The sequence below is a fragment of the Mustela putorius genome, unplaced genomic scaffold (assembly GCF_011764305.1).
Source record: "Mustela putorius furo isolate JIRA1106 unplaced genomic scaffold, ASM1176430v1.1 tig00000450_pilon_pilon_pilon, whole genome shotgun sequence".
Classification (NCBI taxonomy): Eukaryota; Metazoa; Chordata; class Mammalia; order Carnivora; family Mustelidae; genus Mustela; species Mustela putorius.
In genome coordinates this window covers 1,721,851-1,729,254 of record NW_025421385.1, presented here as the reverse complement: position 1 = coordinate 1,729,254, position 7,404 = coordinate 1,721,851, and the positions used below count along the sequence as shown (strand labels likewise).

Here is a 7,404-nt window from a genome sequence, read left to right as displayed (position 1 = left end):
GGGCGGCTGGGGGGCGGGGGCCGTGCCGGGGGTCTTTCCGAGGGCCGGGGGTTCGTCAGGGGGGCCGGGGGCCGCGCCGAGGGCTGGGGACGGCGCCGGCGCCCCTCCGCAGCTCCCGGGCCCGCCGCGCGGCCTCGCCTGGGGGCGGCCAGCCCTGGGCGTGCTCCCGAGTGGAGGAGGAAATCGCCCTTGCTCGGGGCCTAGGACAATGGCCGTGGTTTATAGCGAAGCCGCCGAGAGTCCGGAGGGTGTTCCGAACTCCGGCTGGAGTCGGGCTGCGGGGCCGGGCGGAGGGCCGGCCTGGCGGACGCCCGGAGGGGTCGTGTGTCGGCGCCGACTTGCCGTGGCGCACCTTGCGCGGGGACGTGGTTCCGGTGGCGCCCGGTCACGTCGGCGCGGGGGGCTCCGGTGCGGCGGGGTCTGGGCTCCGGGTCCGGCCGGCCCGCACCGTCTCGGGGGCCGGATCGGACGTGGTCCCGGAGCCGCCGCCTTTGTTGTCCTGCCGGCTGCGTGCGGGAGGGACGCTGGCGGCTTGGGCCGCGCCGGGCTGGGAAGGGCTTCCGCGGGCCGGTGCCGCCCCCCGGGCGTCCGGGAGCGCGGCCGGTGCCGGTTCTCGGCCGTCGGCTGCCCGTTCCGGCGGTCGCGCGCCGCTCCGGGTCCGCCGCCCCGCGTGTCCGGGGAGCAGGTCCTGCCCGCGGAGCCCAGCGCGCCTCGCCGTTCCGGGCGTGTTCGCGGTGCGGGGCGGGGCGCGCCGTCGTCTTCCAGGGCCGGCCGCGGGCTTCTGGTCTGCGGCGGCGGACGGGCGCGTCGGGGGCGGTCCGCGGGGCGGCGGCTTGGTCCGCTTCAGGGACTGGACGTCTGGCGCGGAGAAGGAGTGCGTCCGCTCGTAGCGCATCAGTCGGTCTGCTCGGGACTCCGGGTGCAGTGGACCGTGGGAGTCGGAGACACGTGTCGTTAGTGGGCCTCGGACAGTCCCAGGTTTCAGCGCTCGCTTGAACCTTTCTCTGCGTTCTTGGCGGTGCCGGCTCGTCGTCCGGACGGCTGCGGGCCGCGTCCTGCCCTGCGGGTGAGGAGTCGCCGCGCCCGGGCTTGGCGCACAGCAGGTCGCAAGGGCTGGTTTTGAAAAGGGCCGTGACTTCGTTCAGGAGTTTGACACTCGGTCTCCCCGAGACGTGATTCCCCGCACATGCACGGGAAAGCTTCGCGTAAAGAAATCAACTGTTTCGTGTTTTGTGTTTAAGGTCTGATGTTACTTCTCTTAGTTCTTCACAGAAACGCGAGCTCACTAATGCTCGCGCTCGCAGACTTTGCTCTTGCGGGCCGAGCCTCGCGCCGAACGGGCCGTACTTTTCATTGCGACGCGGGCAGCTTTCGCAGCAGGAGCGCTGCGGGCGGCGCGCCAGGTTCGGGTCGCACTGGGCTTCATCGAAAGTGTGCACCGTCGGACGATGGCTTCTACTTCACTGGGGCATCGCAGATCGTTTTTCTTAGCTTTCCATAAGAATGTGACGGAGATACAGGCCTTCACTATTTTCTATAGATGTCAGACAAGTTCACTACAGAATTTGATTTGTAGGACTATGATTTAAGCCTTACTTTTAAATATATGGATCATCTTTTTATGTATGTATATGAGAGTGTAGCTGTGACTTCTTTTTCGTTTGCTTTGGGGGGGAGGAAACAGTAATCGTGATCTATCATCAAATTTTATTCCTGTTGAATCATCTGTGTTTCGTGGTTTCAGGCAGTCTTGATAACCACTGATAATTCTGTGGTTTCTGTGTTCAGTAAGATGATAAACTTTGGCTTTTTGGATTGTATTTACTTCTTAAGAAAATTAGAATATGTTCTCATCAACCTGGTTATGTTTAATTTTTTCCTTCATAGTCACATTTATATGTTAAAAGGAGGGCTTCCAAAGAAAAAGCAAGTTATATTTTGTAACTGAGTATTTTTCAGCCCTTTCCTCACTTGGGTCCTAGATTCTTTAGGAATTGTAAAGTGAGATTTGATTTAAACTTACTGTTGATATTTTATCACTACGAGATTGTTGTGAAGTTGAATTAAGATCTTGATTACTGTGGAAAACTACAGCTCCTAATAAAAGCTTCTTAAAGCTCTTTAGTCCTGTTGTTTTCTTAATGCTAAGTCTTTATTTCTTTTAGGGACTTCTGATTATTTAGTACGGCGTAGTGCTTGTTGCTAATCTTTACTTCCCATTACTTCGCCAGAAGAAGGCTTCTCTGGTTACCCAAAGGTCTCCCTCTTGGTTTTTGGAGTTCTGTTGTTTAACTTATCCCAGTCTTGTTATTATAGCCATTGGTTTCTGTTTCCCTCGCTGACTACATGAAAGTGAGAGCTTAGAATCTTATTTTTTTAAGCATTGTTATGTCTTTCATTGTGGTAGGTGTCAATAAATATTTTGCCAAAAAAGTGTTAGATACGACTTTCTTTGTATGACTTCTTTGTTCTTCTTCTTTTTTAATATTTTATTTAGCAGGCGCTGGCATAAGCAGGGGGAGAGGGAGAGGGAGAGGCAGACTCCCTGCTGAGCAGGCAGCCTGATGGGGGGCTCTGTCTCAGGACCCCTGAGGATCAGGACTCCAGCCTAAGCTAGAAGCTTAACCGACTACTGAGCTGCCCAGCCACCCCCATATACCTTTATTCTTGACAAAAGGTGGGATACATACATACTAAAAATGTGGTGAGATGATCCGTTAGGCTATTAGAGATTTTTATTTTCGTGTGTTACTCTTTTGCATGAAGGTTACACCTAAATGCTGAAACTTTTCAGTTCAAGTAGTCGGCCCGTTTGCTTTAGGAGATGGTCCTTAAAGTCAGTTTTTTAGAAGTAATTTGAGTTCATTATCTTCTTTTTGTATTGATGGGAAAATAGAACCTAGAATTTGTACGTACATTTACATTTGTTTATTAAAGGTGAATGTATTATGTTTTTAATATTCTGAGTAATCTTCAGAAGTGATGCGATTCGTGTTACCCAGAGGTGTGTGTAAGAAACAACTTCGGGTTTGTCAGCAGAGGCGGAGTAGGAAGTCTTGGTGTGAAGCAGTAAGAAGTTGCATAATTTATAGCTAAGTCTGTGTTCCAGACTAGTGCTTAGGTTGTGACTATCTTTACCATAAGACTTAACTACATCTGAAACTGTTTGGAAAACAGCAGTTGTGTTACTGAGCATGGGTGCTTCAGAAGATCTCTCTGGTGACTAACGTATAATGATACAGGCAGATGCCAGTGATGCGTTTCTAGTATTTATAGGCATCTGTCTGTCTGGTTTTTTTTTTTTTTTTTTAAATTTGAGACTCAGTGGTGGTTGTGACTTTTTTCCTTTTAATCTTTGTTTCCTGTAAGAACTGGTTAAGATTTGTTTGTATGGGTGTGAGCCTGTCAGTCTGAGGTGAACCCTTGTCCAACACTATTGAACATCTTAGGTTGAAATTGCATCTACACAAGCTTCAGTTTGCTCTCCTTCTGCCGGTGCAAACTAACTCTAATTTTTGCAGCTAACAGACTTAATGGAATGTAACTGTGGTAACCAGGCTTTTCTAGAATTGTAGAATTTGGGTTGTGGTTCATAGCATGGTAGTAGAAGTATCTCTTTCATATTCTTGAAAAAATGAGTCACAGAAGATCAGATTGGTATGTGCCAAATTGGCGGGAAGCTTCTGAAGGGAGGTCTCGGTCTCTGCCAATAAGGATTTAATGGAGCAGTTGTAGTGCGTAAGGCATTGTTACTGGACTTGCTCATTCTGGTGGCACAGGTTAATTTGTTTATGAGCAGTTTTACCAGACTTGAACTTAGGTATAATGTCAGAAAATGCTAATAAATAATGATAGCAATTATTTTGATGTGAATCTGCTTTCCTTTATTATAGATGAAATGGGTGTGAGTACTGCTAGTAGAGCATAAAATTAAACAGATCTCTTAATTGAAAATTATTTCCAGGCTGGGTAAATTCTGTTCATTTTGTTCAGAAGTTTGCTGTTTCTGTTGTTCTTCTGGCTGATTGTATTTAGGATGTACCCATTCCCCTTGAAGATGCCCAGGAGAGACACGGCAGTTTGTTCGACCTGCATCTACTTGTGAGTTGGATATTAAACACTTTGCCAAATCTCACAGACCCTTTCACCAGTTTTGGGTGTGTCCTCTCTGTTAGCTGGCACTGACGGGCTGGTAGGGCCTGCGGATCCATGGAGGGCTTCTGGTGAGTGTCCCCGTGTGTGTGAGCTGGTGGCAGATGTGGGCATGTTGTCAAAGCTGGACCATTTTTATGAATGAGCAGAAGCTTTTCTTAACATTTCCAGTTGCATTTCAGGACCAAATAGAACAAGCAGAGAGCTGGCGAGGGGGTTTTGTTCGCCTGTCTCAGGTCATCTGCTTGAGGTTTGGTTCTGGAATCAAAAATGTAAAACTTCACTCACCATTTTGGTACATGTGATTGACCAAAATCGCGTTATGATTTAACTTAGAAAAGGAGTGTATTTTATAAGGTGAAAGTAAGCACATGTAATAGTGCTGTGTAGGTAAACCAGGAAAGCATCTTCCTGATTTATGTTGATTGCAAAAGATAAGGATAATTTGAAGTTTCATACTGGCAAGTTTACAAGCGTGTGTCATGAATGAATTTATTTAGAGGAACTGAAATTGAATAGCTTACTATGACTGGAAAGTAGCCAGAATTTCTATATTTTTACTCAAAGCAATTTTGGTGTTAAAGGAAATTAAATTGTGTGGCTTATAGAAAACGAGGTGAGCATTTGTTGCACTTGTTTGTATTGCCACGTTTTTAGGTTGATTACACACGACATGGTTTGCTCTGTGTGTGTGAGAGAGAGAGAGACTGAAGTGCAGCTGCCGTACGGCATTAACCGGTTTTGGTGTACAACAGAGTAATGCGACGTCCGTGTGCATTTATGTACGTTAGGATGCGGTCTCCACGATAGAGCTAGCTAGCTACCGTCTGTCACCATCCCAGGTCGTTCGATGCAGTAACTAAATTGCCTGTGTTGTACAGTATATCTCCAAGTCTTATTTTAGAACTGGAAGTTAGAGCTTTTACCCCCGTCTCCCATCCATCCTCCACCCCCTCCCTCCTCCAGCAAGTACCAGATGATGCACCTGTGAGTCTGTTCCTAGTTTTGTTGTGGTTATTGGTTATGTTTGTTAGGCTTTCTGGATTTCACACAAGTGAAATCATATGGTATTTGCTTTTCTTTGAGTTACTTCACTTAGCATGATACTCTCTGGGTCCATCCGTGTCCTTGTAAACATCATGATTTCACTTTTTTTTTTTAACAGCTGAGTAGTACTCCATTATGTATGTATGCCGCCCTTTATTCATTGGCCTGTTGATGACTACTTAAGTTGCTTCTGTATCTTGGCTGTTGTAAGTCACGCTGCGTGAGCAGAGTGGTGCCTGCACCTTTATAGACGGTTTCATTTTCTTTGGGTAAACACCAGAAGTGCACTTGCTGGAACATAGGGTAGTTCTATTTTTAATTTCTTGAGGAACCTCCGTACTATTTTTCATTCCCACCTCTAGTGCCTGAGGGGTCCCTTTTCTCCACATCCTACCCAACACCTGTTATTTCTTGTCTTTTTAATGGTAGCTGCTCTAACAGGTATGAGGTGGTATCTTCTTGTGGGTTTGATTTGCATTCCCTGATGGCTAGTGATATTGAGCATCTTTTCATGTGCTTATCGGCCGTCTGGATGTCTACTTTGGAGAAATGTCAGTTCACAATATCTGTCCCCTTTTTTTTTCTATTGCTTTGTGTAAATGCTTTTGTCTGATGGATATATGTAGTATGTGGTTTGCAAATATTTTCTTTCATTGCATACATCGCCTTTTCATATTTTTCATGGTTTCCTTTGCTCTGTAGAAGCTTTTTAATTTGATGTAGTTTTATTCATTCATTTTTGCTTTTGTTGCTTTTGTATGAGGAGACAGACCCAAAAAGACTGCTCAGACTGCTGTCCCAAGAGCTTACTGCCCGAGTTTTCTTCTAGGAGTTTTACAGCTACCCATTTACATATGAGTCTTTATTAACCCATTTGAGTTCATTTTTTGTATACGATATACGGAAGTGGTCCCGTTTCATTTTTTTTTACATAGTTGTCCAGTTTTCCCAACACCGGTTACTGAAGAAGTGGTCTTTTCTGCACTGTATATTCTTGCTTCCTTTGTTGAAGGTTAGTTCACCATATGAATGAGGGTTTATTTTTGGATTCGCGGTTTTGTTGCATTGATGTGTGACTGGTTTGGTGGCAGGACCACACAGTGTTGGTTACTGAATCTTTGTAGGTACAGTTTGCAGCCAGGGAGCTTTATACCTCCGTTTTTATTCCTCCCGAAATTAGTCCTTTGTGGTTCCATACAAATTTAACAATTATTTGTTCAGTTTTGTGAAGAATGCCATTGGTGTTTTGACAAGAATGGCATTGAATCTGCAGATGGCTTTGGGTGGTACGGACGTTCTGACACGTCTTCACATGGGTTGGGCAAGTATTCTTGCAGTTGATGAACATGGTATGTCTCCTCATTCGTTTTTGTCATTTCCCGGTTCTTTCATCAGTGTCTGTGGTTTTCAGTGTGTAGGTCTTTCACTGTCTTGGTTAAGTTTATGCCTTGGTATTTTGTTCTTTCTGATGCAGCTGTGCATGGGATTGCTTTCTTAATCTCCCTGAAGTTCATTATTAGTGCATAGAAACACGACAGAATCCTAAGTCTTAGTTTTGTATCCTGCAACTTTGCTGATGTTTTATTTCAACAGGGTTCCAATAGTACGTTGAGTAAAAGAGGGGCGCCTGGGTGGCTCAGTCAGTAAAGGGTCTGCTTTTGACTCAGGGCATGATCTCAGGGTCCTGGGATCGAGCCCCACATTGGGCTCCCTGGTCAGTGGGGAGTCTGCTTCTCCTTCTCCCTCTGACCCTCTACCTGCTTGTGCTCACCCCCTCTTTCTCCCTTTATTCCTCAGATTTAAAAAAAAAAAAAAAAAAAAAAAAAAACTTTCTGAGAAAAGTGGCAAGAGAGAGTATCCTTATCTTATTCCTGATCTTGGAGGAGAAACTTCTAGCTTTTCACAGTTAAGTATGGCATTAGTTGTGGGTTTGTCATATGTGGCCTTTATTATTTTGAGGTATGATCCTTTTGTACTCATTTTGTTGAGAGTCGCTTTTTAAATGTTGCCTCTGCATTACAGTTACCATAAGGAAAACATGTGAGTAATAATTCTACCAGGCAAGAGGAATAAACGGGGATTGTCTCCATTAACCCCAGGTGCAAACAAGATGAACTCGCATAAATAGTTTCTGAAGTCTCAAACTTTCTTCGGTTTACTCCTGGCACCAGTGCCCAGGTGACCTAGGTAGAGTGGACGAGACCA

The 7,404-nt window shown here is 46.1% G+C and overlaps 1 protein-coding gene across 15 annotated transcripts in view; it reads left to right on the top strand.

The window, feature by feature from the left end:
- The window catches only part of AFDN (afadin, adherens junction formation factor), a 128,464-nt gene that overhangs the window by 1,376 nt on the left and 119,684 nt on the right, over positions 1-7,404 (top strand). The gene's annotated exons all lie outside the window — the stretch shown is intronic.